We start from the raw sequence: 17,850 nt of genomic DNA, 5'->3' as shown, positions 1-17,850 counted from the left end.
CACATACATTACATCATGTACTACAATAGATTCCATAGAATTCAAATTAAATTTGATGATCCAAAACCTTTAACGGGATGAGTGGAGTTGTCTCCAAGAATGATTTTCAAATTTGACTCCCTCTCTACGAAATTAGAGAGAACTTCCTTTTAACTAGAGAAGTGATGAGTGGCCCCACTATCAACCAACCAATTATCCCACAAATTAGGAGGAGATGAACTAGTAAGAGCAAAAATAAGAATATATTCAGATTTATTCGCAACATTATTTTCATACATGGATAATTTTGACTTCTTTTGTGGATGACGATCTTCTTCATGGTCACTCGGAGCATCTTTTCTTCTTCTGTCATTTCTTCCATTCTAGTCATTCCTTCAATCATCTCTCTTTCTTTGATCATTGAACCTATTGTGTTTTCTTCTAGTATTATAATGTGGTCCATTGTTCTTCTCGAGGAAATCTCGAGCATAATTCCCTTTCTTATGACAATTGTAGCATTCAATGTTCACATATTCCTTTCTTCCACCAAAATTTCTAGGAGGAGAATTTCTTGAATTTGATGGACCTCATTTCCCTTTCTTATTCTTCTTGTCATGAGCGTTGTATGCAGCGGGTTCTCCTTCTTCGTGCTTTTGAATCCTTCCTCTTCCTATCATCATTGACTCTTCTTGAGTGAGCTTTCCAACAATTTCATCAAATGAAAGGAGGACATTTGTGTTGCTTATAGTAGTGATGAATGTTTCCCAAATAGGAGGGAGACCTCTTAGAGTCACGACCACTAGTTCCATGTCAGGCACAACTTCTCCAACTCTTAGCAATTGATCTCTAATATGAGAGATCCTCATTATGTAGGATTGTATGGACTCTCCTTTTTTCATCTTGGTGTCTTTGAGTTGATCTTTCAAGGTGAGGATTTCATTCAAATTGTTGACCTCATACATGCCAGCTACCTTATCATACATGTCTTTAGACCTTCTCAAGTTCCCAACATATGCAAGTATATTATCTTGAAATCCATTAGCTATAATTCATTTTTCTTTCAACTCGCTTTTCTTGTGCTTGTTCTTGACAACAACGAATTCATTTTCCGGAGGCTCAGGTACCTTTCCTTGTTAGGTCCCTATACTGCTAGTGTATCCCTTATTGTTATTAGTGCAACCCCCTTATTCTATCATTGTGCCCATGTATTCCCCATATTGTTATTATTGTGCCCCATAGAATCCCACTATTGTTATTTTTGTGCCCTTACAATATTATTGTTATGTAGGCTCTCATTATAATTGTGACCCCTTAGACTCCTATATATAGAAAGGAGGTCTTGTCATGTGTATCATCCAAGAATTGTTCATTTATTTAATGTAAAGGAGGTTTCCCCCTCAAAGAGGCTAATATTGAAGTCATTGATCTATTTCTTCTTCTATTTTGTGAGTTGATTGCATAACATTTAGTATCAGAGCTTTGGATTCTAGGGTTTTGCTACTTCAAACAAGTCATCATGGAATTTTCACTATAAATTTTTTTATACTCGGCTTCAGAAGCTGAAATTAAAGCCACGTGGAGCCAAAATCTTGGTGAATCTCAAGTACTAATTAAGATCTTGGCCCACTGTATTTTCGGAGATATGATCAGAGGAAGTTAGGGTTTTTGCAGGCTCCACAATTCAATCTCAAACATGTGACCTTGGTAAAATTATCATAACTTTCTCTCTGAGTATCAGATTTGAATTTTGTAAAAGGTGATAGAAACAAGACAAGCTTTAATTGTTTGGGTATCGTTTTAAGGTCCTAAAGTCGAAACCATCACACGTGGCACACCGTACAAGTTTGCTCTACTGAATTGGTCTATAATCAAGTCATCGTGGGAGATTGGACATAACTCTTTCTTGAAGAATCCAATATCGATCCGACTTGTGGGGTTGGAAAGAGGACTCATAGGGCTACCATAAGACGAAATTTTAGACCTTGTAGATCTGAGATTACAGAGATAAATTAAATTCAATATCAAGCTCCTACAAAGCAAGAAATAAGTGTGTATTTTTTTTTTTAAATTGCATAAGTTTTGTTTGAAAAATTATTTTGAAGTGATTTAAAGGGAATAATGAAGCATAAATATTATTAATTGATGGCCGAAAGAAATAAAATGGAAACACCTAGTAAGAAACGTGAAATTTCTACTATGACGCAAGAAGAAGAGGAAGAAATGCAACATGATATATTAAAATTACGCGACCACGTGCAACAAATTTCGCTCTCACAAAGAGTAACCAAAAATGAAATGGAAGCTAGGATGGATGGTTTGAATAATGGTTTAAAAGTAGACATGGAAGATTTGAAGAATGTTTTAAAATCAGACATGGAAGGTTGAAAGAAGGCTTGACAAATTTGCTACAAGAAATTCTTCCTAATGGCGAAAAGGGATTAGATGAAACTCATGCTGAGAAAAAAAGGAATGTTAATCATGATTTAATAGACTCTAACTTGGGATTGAAGACCCACCATATTCCAAAGATCAATATGAGGAAGTTTGATGGCAAGGATCCAGTAACATGGATATTACAGATGGAGCAATATTTTGATCTCCATAATGTGCAACACACACAAAAGGTATGCATTGCATTTTTACATTTAGAATCGAATCAGTTTGTATGGTATCAATGGTTTTTTTTCTCGTAAAACACTTGTCACTTGGTCAATTTTTACAAAGAAAATGATAGAAAATTATGAGGATACAAAGAGAAACACCTTATTTAGCCAATTGATAAATCTCAAACAAAAGGGTTCAATGGCAAAGCACATTGAGGACTTCCAAAAATTGAATATTAGGGTAAATGATATTCCAGAGGAGCATAGAATTGATGTCTTCATAGGGTCTTTAAAGGATAACATCCAACATGAGGTTCACCTTTGTGAACCTGATTCATTGGAGAAGGCATTCAGGGTGGCCAAAAAAGTGGAAAGCAAAATTATGGCAATACGGAAGTCTACCACTCACAACTATAAAGATAGAAGTGTTGCTGCTCATAGCCTTCCATAACCTACAAGGTTGACACCACAATAGTTGGAGGGAAAAGGGAAAAAGTACTTTGTTACAGTTGTGATAGCAAATACACTAAAGGTCATAAGTGTGCTGAGAAGAAATTATTTTACATAGATTGTGAAGAGGAGGAAGAAAAGGATCAAGAAACATCAAAAGAAGAGGATATACACCAGGAACCAACCTCAAAGAAAGAAGAAATGAATCAACCATATCTTGTAATGCATTGGTAGGAATTACCTCTCCTGAAACTCTCAAGATAGAAGAACATATCAAGAATAAAAAGGTAATAGTATTGAGTGATTCAGGGAGTACCCATAATTTTATTCATAGTAAGATAGCCAAGGAATTGAATTGTTTCATATATCCAACACGAGAGTGTCAAGTAATGGTTGCAAATGGAAGAACTATAAATTGCTCTCGAAAGTGTCATAATATCAAGCTATCCATGGTGGAATATGTATTGAATAGTCTAATGCTTTCCATTCCAATGGGTGGTGATGATGTTGTACTAAGATTCCAATGGTTAAAATCTTTGGGGACGATAGCTTTTAATTTTCAAGAACTTTTCTTGAATTTTTTTTCGAAAGGAAAGGAAGTTGAATTAAGGGGTATCGTAGGGAAACCAGGAAATATCATCAGGCCTAATGGCATGAAAAATATTCTAAATAAAGAAAAACGAGGCGTAATTGCACAATTTTTCTCACTAGATGTTCAAACATTGAAATCATCTATTTCTCCATATCTCCAAAAAGTCTAGGACAATCATTCCAAGGTATTTGAGACTCCCAAAGGTGTCCCACCTATTCGTGATCATGATCATGATATTCATTTGATTCCAAGAAGTGTTCCCCCAAAAATTAGGCCTTACAGATATTTGTATGCCCAAAAGAGTGAAATTGAATGTATGGTTGCAGAAATGCTAGAGGCTAGTATATTTCAACCTAGTCAAAGTTCTTTCTTTGCTCCAGTAGTATTGGTGAAGAAGAAGGATGGATCATGGTGCATGTGTCCATATTATAGGGAGATCAACAAGCTCACTATTAAAGATAAATTTATCATTCTTGTTATTGATGAATTGCTGGATGAATTGCATGGAGAAATTTACTTCACCAAGTTGGATGTTCGTTCCGAATATCATCAAATTAAAATGAAGAATGAAGACATTAAAAAAATAGCATTCAGGACTCATGAGGGTCATTATGAATTTTTTGTCATGCCTTTTGGCCTTACTAATGCACCTTCAACATTCAAGTTTTGATGAATTCCATTTTCAAACTCCTCCTTAGAAAATTTGTGTTAGTATTCTTTGATGATATACTAATCTACAACAAGTCTTGGAAGGATCATGTTCAACATATTGACAGGGTATTCAAATCGTTGGAGGAGAAACAATTATATGAAAAAACCTCCAAATGTTTCTTTGGAGTACAAGAGGTGGAATATTTGGGTCATATTGTATCTCATGAGGGTGTTAAGGTAGACCCTAACAAAATTAAAGTCATTAAGGAATGGAAAATCCCCACAACCATAAAGCATCTTCGAGGATTTCTCGGGTTGACAGGGTATTATCACAAGTTTATTAAGAATTATGGGAGAATAGTGGCACCTCTAACATCATTATTGAAGAAAGATGCATTTTCTTGGAATCCAAAAGCAACTAAGGCCTTTTAACATCTTAAAGAGGCAATGTGCCAAGCACCAGTCTTAGCTACTTAGACTTCACAAAAACATTTATTGTGGAATTCGATGCCTTAGGAAATGGAATTGGTGTTGTTTTAATGCAAGAAGGAAGACCCATTGCTTTTGAAAGTTGTCCAATCAAAGGAAAGTATTTACACAAACCTATTTATGATAAGAAAATGTTGGAAATAATACATGCACTAAAGCAATGGAGACCTTACCCAATGGTAAGCCACTTCAAGGTAAAAATAGATCATAATAGTCTTAAATACTTTTTGGAACAAAGATTATCTTCAGAAGAGCAGAAAAAATGGGTCACAAAGATGTTGGGTTATGACTTTGAAATCATCTACAAAAAAGAGAAGAAAAATGTTGTTGCAGATGCACTCTCAAGAAAGGATGTGGAAACATTTCTTTGTGTCATTTCTATTATCCAACCAGATTGGATAAACGAAGAAAGGAATGAATGGAAAAATGATGAAGAAGTGTGGAAACTCATTCAAAATTTGCAGCAAGATCAAAGTATATCTTATACATTTAGTTGGAAAAATGATTCATTATGGTACAAAGAGAACTTATATCTTTGTAAGAATTCCCAAATCAAACAAAATATTCTTTTGGAATTGCACACCTCTCCCTTAGGAGGGCACTTCAAGAAGGATTTTTTTTGGGAAGGCCTTAAATCTGATGTTCAAAAGTTTGTGGCAAAATGTTTGGTTTGCCAAAAAAATAAAGTTGAAACAATTAAGACCCCAGGTCTCAACCTTTAGTCATTCCAAGTGAACGTTGGGAGGAGGTCTCAATGAATTTTATCACAAGTTTACCCAAGTCCGAAGGAAAGAGTGTCATCATGGTGGTAGTTGATAGACTTACTAAGTATGCACATTTTTGTGCATTATCTCATCCATTTAAATCTAGTACCATTGCTACTGCATTTATGGAAACAATTCAAAAGCTACATGGAACCCAAAGATTATTGTAAGTGATAGAGAGACCATTTTCACTAGAATTTTTTGGACAAAATTATTTTCTTGTCTGGGTACTCAATTAACTCATAGCTCATCTTATCATCTTCAATCTGATGGATAAACTGAGATAATGAAAAAATATTTGGAAGGATATCTTGATTGCTTTGTATCTGATAAGAAAACACAATGGGTCAAGTGGTTACCTCTGGTTGAATGGTGGTATAACACTTCCTTCCATACTGTAGCAAAAAAGACCCCATTTATGGCACTTTATGGATATCATCCACCATCCATCACATCATATTTAAGAGAAAATTCTAAGGTTCAAGCATCTGAAGATCACATCGAGCATCAACAACATGTTCTCCAATTCTTAAATGATAGCCTCACTTTGGCACATAATCGAATGAAACAATAGACATATCAACAATGCAACAAAAGAAGTTTTGATGTAGGTGACTGGGTATTTTACAGCTACAACCATACAAACAAATGTCCCTCAAGCAAGCTAAGAAGGATAATAAATTATCACCAAAGTACTATGGTCCTTATAAGGTGTTGCAAAAGATTGGTACTATGGCATACAAATTGGAGCTTCTTGCATCTTCCTGAGTGCACAAAGTTTTCCATGTTATATGTTTAAAGAAGGTTATAGGTGACAAGTTCCCAGTTCAAAAAATATTACCGGAATTTAACAAGGAAGGAAAAATCATATTGGAACCTAAAGCAGTCACGGAAAAAAGAAACTGAAAGCAACGAAATCGATCAATTTGAGAGTATATCATGAAGTGGAATAACTTACTCGTTGAAGATTCCACATGGAAGGATGAGAATTTTATAAAGAATAATACAAAACTACTCAGGCGTTGAGGACAACTCTTTTTTGAAGGAGAGGGGCATGTTAGGTCCCTATACTACTAGTGTAGCCCTTATTGTTATTAGTGCAACCCCCTTATTGTATTGTTGTGCCATTACAATATTATTGTTATGTAGGCTCTAATTATATTTAGGACCCCTTAGACTCATATATATAGAAAGGAGGTCTTTTCATTTGTATCATCCAATAATTGTTCATTTATGTAATGTAAAGGAGGTTGCCCCCTCGAAGAGGCTAATTTCAAGTCATTCAAGTCATTGCATAACATAATTCTTGACAACATCGAATGCATTCTCCGGAGGCTCCGGTACCTTTCCTTGAATGTAGTCCAAAACATCATTGTTATCAACTATGATCTCCAACCTAACTTTCCATACAACAAAATTAGATGAGTTACCGAGCTTCTCATCACTCTTGAAATAGGAAGTCATCTTGACTTTGACTAGATTGGTTCTTTCAAGTTTCCAAATATGAGTGCTTCAAGGCTTGTCTCCTTTTGGGCTTGTCCTTCACCTTAGCTCTTATACCATGTTAATTTTTCAGATTGTTCTATGATATATCAATTACTTTAGCCCAATTCCAATATTCAATTAGCAATATTTCCAATTACAATTAGTCTTTCCATTCATCAACACTAATTGAAGATAAAACAATATATACAATGACAAAGAAAACAATCAACACGTCAACTAGAGACACCAGATTTGGTCAAAGACCAAGGAAAATCCCCACTAGGGGGGAAACCCTTTGAAATTATTCTTCTATTAGATTCTCATAAAATGTTCAGTAGAGAGTACAATGAGCCCAATACAATATGATCAACAATACAACCCAACAACTTCAGAAACTAGTTTATAGTGGAAAAATGTATCAGAGTAAAATTGATTTAGACTTCAGATAGCTTCAGAAAACTTCCGATGATGATCAATTGTAGTGAAACCCCTAGACACTCCCTTCAGGTTAGCATGCGTGTGTCTGTAGCTTCTTGGATGTTGTCTTAACCATAGCATGTGTGCCTCCAGGGATGAAATTTCCCAATTCTTTGTCAGCGTCTGGAACAGAAACCCTGATTTTGTGCAAGCTTCAAATCTGAGACTTCGGACCTCCGTACGAACTTTTCCTTCACCAATGTGTCGAACCAAATCAGATAGAAGGGAAGAAGATGTTTGATTTTGTGATGTCCAAATGAGATTCTAGGGAACTTGTATTTATAGGTTTTTAGGGGTGTTAAAAAATGTCCATTTGATGTTGAGGCCGACTTGTCCAAGTGTGCATGAGAGTAAAGCTAACCTGGTCCAATAACTATAAGAAGGCGCACAAAATAAAAAATGAATTTGTGCTCAATGTCTGAACGAGGTGATCTTTAGGTCGATTTTGGTCCTCTATAAAAGAAGAATTCAATGTCATCATCATTTCCACCAAATAGTAGTCCAAAGTGGAATTTGACCGTAGTTACATATTTTTAACACCTTAAGGCGGGTATCGACTGATATATCTCACACATCATGTTCTTACCCCTTGAGCACCGAGAAAATAATTAAAGAAAAAACATAAAAAGGAAAAAGGCATATAAAGAAGGGTGGAAAAATCAAGGTTGGGGCACCTCATGTACCATGATTGCTCCCTTATATACAATACAAACCCAAGTGTGGGCTTCCCTTTTATTAGCTACCCTTGCACCCCAGCATGTGGCCTAAGGTTTCCCCTTCTCATCCCCTACTTCATTCACCTCTCTATCACATACCACCACCTTTTAAAGGATGTACCTTGAACATATATCCCCTTTAGAAGTAGAAACCACCTAATAGGATACTAGGTTAACCCCATTTGAAGTTTGGGAGACATTGGCACATCTCAAAGCCCATTATTGAAGTGTAGGCCATTATGAAGTCCACACCTGTGGTCCATGGTTGGTAGGCTCATTTATGTGATTTTCCTAATGACTTGTTGTACTGGAAGGCTAGGGGACGCATTGGATCTTATGCTGGATTGCAGATGGTCTCCATCTTGGGTTTGGTCTCCCTATACAAGGTCCTAACCCTTCATAGGGCTACATTGGCACATGTAGGGTGTGTGTTGAGAGCCATGGGCCCCCACAATAGTAGAAAACACTCCATGGATCCCCGAGGATGTTAAGATATTTCTCTATATTCATTTATTGGACGAGGAAGATGCACCTAGTTCACCTTTGCCCAGCTAGCCCCACAAATATACCATACGCTTGGCAGTTGACCCAATACTTGTAGGATGATGTTGCATCACCTACACCATCATCAGAGCCCTTATAGATGATCTACAGGCATCTTCGACTCATTTGGAGACCCATGAGGTTATTATTGTGCCCCCACACCCACTCGGAGCACCATAGGTTTATTGTCTGGAGAACAAGGGGCCAACCCCTTGTCCATCACTTTTGAGGATCCTATTCTTCATTATGAAACCAATGGATCTCATCAGGCCTATTGGAGGGCCCTAGGACATGTATTATTTAACATATGACCTCTTAAGAGGCTTATTATTTCATTTGTGAGCTAGTTTGGTGGGCTTATCACCAAAAGTTAGGTTATTAGGACATTATTTTATTTTTGGGGCTTATGTAGGCCAAGGAGACTAATTCAAACTCCTCATTAGTGTATAAATACAAGTGAGAGTTCATTTTCTCATCATCTCTTTTTATTGGATCTCTTCTCTCTCTTGAGAATCTCACACTTTTTCTTGGAGGATGAATTGGAGATTTATGGATGAATTTTGATGTTTGGATTTGGTTTATCTTATCTTGGAGTTTATCTATTGTCAAATTTTGGATGGTTGGATATGTTCTATTACATGTAAGTGGATTCTTTTAATGTTATTCTTATTTTACTTTTTCATACTCATTGGATTGAGAATTTCGCTATTTTTAGGGCTAATTGTTGCATGCATTTACTACTTAAATTGTGGAATTTTATCTTTACATAGAATCTCTAAATGTATGGGACATATAATTTTGAATGAAATTTCCTAGGGATAATTCTATCAATGAATTCATCTTGATAAGACATCACCTTTTACAAGTCGAAGTATAAAGTGGTAAGGTTGCTTCCCTTTTCCCTAGAAGGCAAGCGAGGTAGTCTTAAGGCCTCATTGACTAAGAAACAAGGTCCTCATTTATATTTATCCTACACTCCATTCTCCCAAGACTAAGGCCTTGATCTACCATTAAGAGGTGGTCACTCAAAAAATCAACTCTTTTTCACCTTCTTCTAGGTCTAGCCAAGTTGGGTCACCTAGGGCATCATTTTACCGATAAAGTAGCCCTCCAAAAAATTTGATCTCCTAGCCTCTATTGCGTTGGTGTTTCCTCAAGGCCTCCTCCGATTTTGAAGCCATTCCAATGGTGGCGTTTTGAGATAACCAAAGCCCTATCTCCAAGATCAAACTTTTCCATGGTATCCCCAAGGCTAGTGCCTCATATGATCAATTTGACACCTTTAAGTAAAAATTCTTGATTTGATCCTTTCCTCTTCCTTTTCTGGGTTAAGAACATCATTGGTTGCTAAATTCTTGCCTCTTTGCCTGGGCTAGGTCCACTTAGTCCCAAGTGGTCCCACTCCTTTGAAAAGACAATTCTTCAAGAACCATCTGGGATACCAATTTCAATAAGGATTTTATGGGTTGGGAAACTCTTTCACAAGTCATATTACCTAAACCTAACCCTCAACTCCCCACATCCTTCTCCTAGAAGACAATGTACCTTGCTTAGAAAGAAATCAAGCTCCATTCTTGACCCTCTTCTGGAAAGGGATTGTTTGGATCACTTTATATCCATTTGTTGATTTATCCTTCATTTGTTACTCCATATATACAAGGTCTCCTCCGATCGGTGAAATTTCGTAAATAGTAGGGAGCCTTAATTGAGGTGATAGTGGGCTAAGTCTCCATTTGTTGTCCTTGGCTTAGCATGTGACCCTTTAGGAATCCCCTTTAGATCCCCTACTAGTTTGAGCAATAACCGTTCCCAAAAACATAATAGTAAATCAAAGATATTACAGAATCAAAATTTTTGTTTTTAATGTAATCCAACTTTAAATGACTGTAGCATCTTTTGATAGTGTTTTTGTGTGCTAATTCTGATTACTGTGGTACTTTCTAAATACATGTCTTGCTTCAGTATTTTTGTTATAATATAAATTAGAGATGAATTTTATGATAATATTTCTTCCATTTTTCATTAGTTACCTTGTGATATTTCCAGTACCTATTAGAATCTATAAATTTCATGCTCTCAGGATCATGATTAACAAATGTGTGTATTCTTGAACTTGAATGGTGACGACAATATTTTTTCCATAGACTTATGCATGTCAACATGGTGCATAGTGTTCCCATCCAAGTTGCCCACAATGTATAACTAGTAAATTTATTATGTAATGGTTTATCAATATGCAGAGCCAAGTTTCTCACTTGGTGGCCAAAGCTTCTTATTTTAATTTAATTTAAGTAGACTTCGCACATTTTCTTTAAGTTGTGATAATTTTTTTTAAATAATTTGTTTAAAATATAATTAATTTTGTTATGTTGTGTTAAAATGTTTTTAAAACCCCGAATGCGGGTGACCTGTAGCGCAATACCCACGATGGGATGGAGGAGGGCGGAGCATGGCTGGCACATGTCCAGCATGCGCGCCGGACAGAACTTCAGGTGGGCGGCCATAAATGCAAGGTTGATTAACAATACGGGAGCTCGGATGTTCGGCATTGGAATTACAACACTGTCCATTCGCGCCTGCTCAGGAGAATATCGGTCTGCAGCGAACTTAATTTCCATAGTAATGGCGGGTGAGGATTGAGGGAAGGGCACCCGCGTTTTAAGTGACCTCAATGCCAGTAATCTGCATCTGTGTTTCATTCAATTCGACAAGATTCGGAGCTGTGAGAAAGAATGGGTCTAGGGAAGGTCTGACGTCGGAGGCTGGTTTCGATTTGAGCCTGAGGCTACGCTCTGGCGGTGTAACTCTCTCACAGAGTCAAGCAACAGCCCCTGTGTCACTACTGGTCAAGGCAGCTCGGCTTTTGGAAACTTTCTTGCTGCTGTTTGTGTTCGTCATTGCGTGATGCCGAGACCACGCCAGCGTATGCTGAGTCGCAGAGGCTCTGGAAGAGGAACCCCCTCACGGCCCCCTGCTGATTCAGGTTCCTTGGGGATTCCTTCTCATCATCGGGGAATAGAGCGCATTCTGACCCCTAGCAACTTCCTGGACCCAAATTCTCCAGACTCGGCCAATTCGTCTTCATTTGGTTCAGCCACTTTCTCGTTCAACTGCTCTCTAACGCGCCCTCGAATAACGACTCATGTCTCTGTTCTCTTCATCGAGGAAGCTCAACACGAGGGAGAATCCAGCACTCCAATTCCTCATTCTGAGGAGGTCCATAATCCCAGCTCTCCAAAGCCCACCTCAGAAATGCAAAAGGAGCAGCCCCAGCCAGCCAACGCCATCAGCTCCATGATGGAGGCCCATGTGCAGCCAGACATGCAAGAACCGGAAATGGGTTGGTGTAGGATCGTAGAGGAGGAGCCCGATGAGTAATCCAGGCTCCAGCTCTCACCTTTTTTCTGGTTATATATGGTTCTGTCTGTAAATATTTCTTCATGTTTTCTGTACTGTTTTCTACTATCTAGTGTCTGATGTGGCGATGTTACTTGTGTCTGTATACCCTTCACAGGGAATGTCTAGTGTCGGTTATGTGTATCACTCTGTCGCCCCTGCGCGGGAAGTAAGGTTCAATCTCTCTGTTTCTGAATCTGTCATGAACAAACGGCCTAATCCACAGGCTTGATGGCTCTCTGTTATCCAAGGATGTAATTACTCTCTTTTTTGTATATAATAGATTAAATTTACTTAGCAAAAAAAAAAATGTTTTTAAATAATTTGTTTAAAATCTAATTAAGTTTTTGTTGATGTGTTAAAAAAATTTAAATAATTTGTTTAAGATCTAATTAATTCTTGTATGGATGTAAATATTATGATTAAATATAATTGTTTATAGATTTTTTTTCTAAAATTAATAAACAATTTCAAAATAATTTATTTCAACAATTTTTGAAGAATTATAAGTGAGCATCCTTTGCCTATTTAGAGTTCAAATGGTCCATTTTTAATTGTCATTTTTGGTTTCTTGACCTAAAGACAACAATTAATCAAACTTTAAAGTATTGATTTTGGAAATGACAAAATCAAGAAAACCATCCTAGAATGTGATTTGAAAGTTATAAGTGACCACATAAAGGGAAAGATTCACAATCTTCACAAAAACAAGTAAAATAACTCAAAACAAACATGTATTAATTTGCTTCAAGGAATACAGATTTGAACATGTGAGACATTTCCTTGACAAGATATCAAAATGGTAGCAAGGCAAGTTATTGTAGCTAGATTTTCCCTTTAAAAGACCCTAAGTTACTTGACCATGGGGAAGAAGGTGAATGGAAGGTTATTAATATATTATGTCTAAGAATTTAGGAATAGGGGTTTATCCTCCCCTCTATCCAATCAACCATAATAAATGATGATCAAATTACCTTATCTCATGATGATGCTTCCTCCAACTCATCCCCTAATGTGGGAGTGTTAGTTTCTAATAGTAGCGGACAAGTGTTCTAATATGTATGGCGTCTATGAGGCTAAGGAACACATTTTCTCCAATACCAAGAAAAGGTTTCACAAGAAATGCCTTAATTAGATTAATTAGCCAATTATTAAATATTTTCCTAAGTCTAACTTAGGAAAATTGGTTAATTAAATCAAATTATTGAGGAAAATAGATTTTGCTCTACAAACTTATGGAGAAGTCATTTGATGGGGTCAAGATGATCTTAGCCACTGATTGAAATTATATCATGATCATATCTTGCTTAATGAGATATTATAAGAGCAAGCTAATGGGGATTTGGAGATCACTCAAAGATAACGAAATGCAGTGATAGCAAGGGCACGAAGGGAGACACCAATAGCAGGTTTTTAGCAGAGAGATTGAGAAGAAAATTTATGGAGAAATTCTCCACAATGATTCTAGCATTCTAGGAGAGGAAGGGAGGCTGAATTATGTTGCAGTGGGGTCGTACAAAGTAATGTGAATTAGCCAGTGCATGGAGCTAGGTAGTATATTGATTTCAAGTTGCCAGACACAGGTGTTGGAGGAGGTGTGAGTTGCTCAGAAGATTTACAGGAAGTATAGATCATTGTCAGAGCTTATTTCCAAAGGCAATGCGAGTTCGAGTTAAGTCCCTATGCATTTCTAGTTCAAAAAATGCATGTAGTAGGCAGGGAGTGTGAAATGCCATGAGGAGGTCAAGTTAATTCTACAGAAGGAAACTTGGGTTTCTGAAATGATTTTTCTTGGTGGAGATATTATATGCCATAGCTTTTCCAGTGAGAGGCAAGCTAATTTTATTTCTCAAATTTTCTGAATAATTATTAATAATATAAACCCTCATCTGCATAACTAGTTGTTTTCCCCACACTGGGTTTTTCTAGGGACAATTTGTCCAAAAATACCAGTATCAATTATTTGTGTGTGTACATTATTTCTTAGTTCCTGTATTTATTTGTGAAGATTGCAGTTTAGTGAATTAATTGTTATTTGTCATAATTAAATTTATGAGTACAACTAATCTCCAATAGATAGAATATTAAATTCCAATTTGTTGCAATTAAGTAAATTTCACATGGTATCAACGCATATCTAAGCATAGAGGGTTTGCACGATTAAATCAACACAGAGCATAGTAAGAGAAATTCAAGGGTTTATAACCCATTTTTTTTCTCCAGATTTATTTGGGTTTCACTATATTTCCAGATTTCTAGATATGGTTGCAGCAGGTTTGAGAGATCAGGACAGGTTGGATGGAGCCTCCAACTTTGGCATGTGGAAGGCCAGAATGTCATTCCTATTGGATGAGTATGGATTGAAGGAGTATGTGAAGAATGTTATTATTGTACCAACATATCCACAACAGTTGGCCACTTACAAAAAGGATAATGTCAAAGCAAAGAGGATTATCCTTGATGGAGTTAAGGATCATATTGTTTTGCATATCGGAGAGCTAGACATAATGATGAAGATGTGGAACGCAATTATAAATCTATACCAGAATCCTACATAGAATAGGAAGTTGATTCTCCAAGAGAATTTGAGAACCATCATTATGCATAAGGGTGAGGGAATGGTATCCTATATCACCAAAGTTTGACTCACCAAAGATGAATTGACTACATTATGAGACAAGTCAAGTGACGACGAGCTAGTGTGTATAACAGAGAATGGGTTTTCCAAGGAATGGAGCATGTTCATCCAAGTGATCAATGGGTGAGATAAAATTCTAGGTTGGGATTGCCTATGGAGATATTTCACTTAGGAGGAGCTTAGGATCGACTTGGTCAATGGCACCAGTAGCAGTGGTAAAGCACTGAAGGTGGAGAAGGAGTAAGAAAATGTAGCCCTAGAAAGAAAAGGGAAGGCAAAGAAGGGCTCCAATAAGGGACAAGGATCAAAAGGAGATAAGAAGAAGAAATACCTTAGCAAGGTCAAGTGTTTTGGTTGCGGTCAACATGGAGACTATGTCAGCCAACATCCTAACTGAAATAAGGAAAATAAGGGGAAGCATACAACAACTTTAGTTGACTTTTAGGATTTCTCTTCTAGGTTGGAAGATGAATTCACTCTCATAGTTTGTCTCTCTAGCTCCATGTCCATAAGAGTCTGGTATACTGACAATGGAGATTCAATACATATAACGTGGGTTAGAGACTATTTCTCTAGTTACAAAGAATGGGAGATGGAATTCCAGATATAGATGGAAACAAGACAAATTGTACTCCGGTTGAGAGAGGTCCCGTCAAAATTCAAAGGGAGTCAAGCAAGAGAAATAATGTTACAAATGTGTTGCATGTGCCAAGTGTAGGCATGAACATTATTTTGGTTTTTTCACTACAGGATAAGGGTTACAATGTCTACTTTGTGGGGTAGAAGGTGTACATCAAACACTAGAGTTGGAAGAAGGTCAAACATATTAGGGTTAGAAGCAACAAGTTGTACAAGTTGCATTTTGATTCTCCAAAGGCACTTATTAGAAACAACAGTAGTAGTGGCAGAGACTTGGGAGGGATATGGCATAGAAGGATGGGACACTTACATCATAGAGCACTGAATTTTCTTAGGGAGACCATGATTGGAGTTCCAAAATTAAGCATGGAACATGATGATGTGTGGAGAGGATGCATACTTGGACAATTTGCAAAGGCATCATTCCTAAGGAGTGACCGTAGAGCTAGTGGTGTGTTTCATTTAATACACTCGAATACCTGTGTCTTGTTGTCTACCATATCTCTCAGGGGTTATGAATATTTCGTGACCTTCATCATTGAACTTTCCAGGAAAACCTAGATTTATTTCTCGAAGACAAAGGATGAAGTCTTCAGTCACTTCAAATATTTCAAGGCCATTGTGGAGGATGTGATAGGTAAAAATAGCAAGGTGCTCCATATGGATAATGGATATGAGTACACAAATAAATCCTTCACGAGTTTTGTGTGAAGGAGAGAATTAGGAGAGAGTGGATAATGTTAATTTTCCTTAGGGCTATATTGTTCTTTTCTTTGATAACATCATAACATTATTTAGATTTACATCATTATTCAGAAGCATATGCAACTATATAGAAAGAAAAATATCATCATCCTCGATGTAATGGAACATAATAGAAGAAAATCATTCACACATAGAGACACTAGGATTGGTCGCAGACCAAGGAAAAACCCACTATGGGGAAAACCATTTCAAATTCTTCTTCTCATTAGATTGTCATTGAATGATTCAACAAAGGAGAGGACAATTATCCATATCTTCATTGTACTCCAGTTGAGAGAGGTACCATCAACATTCAGATGGATTCAAGCAAGAGAAATAGTGTTACAGATGTGTTGTATGTGCCAGGTCTAGGCATGAACCTTATTTTAATTTTTGCACTACAGGATAAGGGGTACAATGTCTACTTCATCGGGTAGAAGGTGTACATCAAACACTAGAGTTGGAAGAATGTCAAACAAATTAGGGTTCGAAGCACCAAGTTGTACAAGTTTCATTTTGATTCTCCAAAGGCACTTATCAGAAGTAGCAATAGTAGTGGTAAAGTCTTGGGAGAGCTATGGCATAGAAGGATGAGACACTTACATCATGGAGCACTGAATTTTCTCAGGGAGACCATGATAGGGGTTCCGAAATTAAGCATGGAATATGATGATGTGTGAATAGGATGTGTACTTGGAAAATATGCAAAGGAAACATTCCCAAGGAGTGACAATAGAGCTAGTGGTGTGTTTCAGTTAATACACTCAGATATTTGTGTCTCATTGTCTACCAGATCTCTCAGGGGTTATGAATATTTCGTGACCTTCATCGTTGGCTTTCCCAGGAAAACCTAGATTTATTTCTCGGAGACAAAGGATGAAGTATTCAGTCACTTTTGATATTTCAAGGTTCTTGTGGAGGATGTGAGAGGTAAATATATCAAGGTGCTCCATATGGATAATGGAAGCGAGTACACAAATAAATCCTTCACGAGTTTTGTGCGAAGGAGAGAATCGGGAAAGAGTGGATAGTGTTAATTTTCCTTAGGGCTATTGTTGAGGCAAATTAATTACCTATCGTTTAATTGTCAACCCGGGGGTTTCGTAAAACTTGTGAAGTGTGCATGCACTATATATGATAAAAATTAACTTTCAATTTACATCAATCTAACCACGAAACCAAATAATGACAAACCAAATTCACCTATTCTAATTCAACAATCAACTCAAAAGAAATTATAGTACAATTATAGTACAGCACGTGGAATTGAAATCTTAATCTTTAAATCTTGCAGGAATTGAAAATCACACCACTCTTTCATAAATGAAAGCAAAAACAATCATTCTTAACCTCTCACATAGGAAAAGATATGAAAGCAAATAAAAACAAATTCTCTTAACTTCTAGGTAGAAAGCAAATAAAAACAATCGCTCTTAATCTCTAGATAGAAAGCAAATAAAAATAAACACTCTTAACCTCTCACGCAGGAAAAGCTATGAAAGAAAATAAAAACAATTGCTCTTAACTTCTAGTTAGAAAGCAAATAAAAACAATAACTCTTAACCTCTCACACAAGAAAAGATATGAAAGAAAATAAAAACAATTTCTCTTAACTTCTAGGTAGAAAACAAATAAAAACAATCACTCTTAACCTCTCACACAGGAAAAGATATGAAAGAAATAA

At 36.7% G+C, this 17,850-nt stretch overlaps 1 protein-coding gene across 1 annotated transcript in view; it reads left to right on the top strand.

The window, feature by feature from the left end:
- LOC149144721 (isoleucine--tRNA ligase, cytoplasmic-like) overlaps positions 1–17,850 on the top strand; it is a 739,557-nt gene that overhangs the window by 659,390 nt on the left and 62,317 nt on the right. The window lies entirely within an intron of this gene.

The sequence above is a fragment of the Pinus tabuliformis genome, chromosome X (assembly GCF_031772625.1).
Source record: "Pinus tabuliformis cultivar Carrire ecotype Pingquan chromosome X, CPIR1, whole genome shotgun sequence".
Lineage (NCBI taxonomy): Eukaryota > Viridiplantae > Streptophyta > Pinopsida > Pinales > Pinaceae > Pinus > Pinus tabuliformis.
This window is presented reverse-complemented; position numbering and strand designations above follow the sequence as displayed.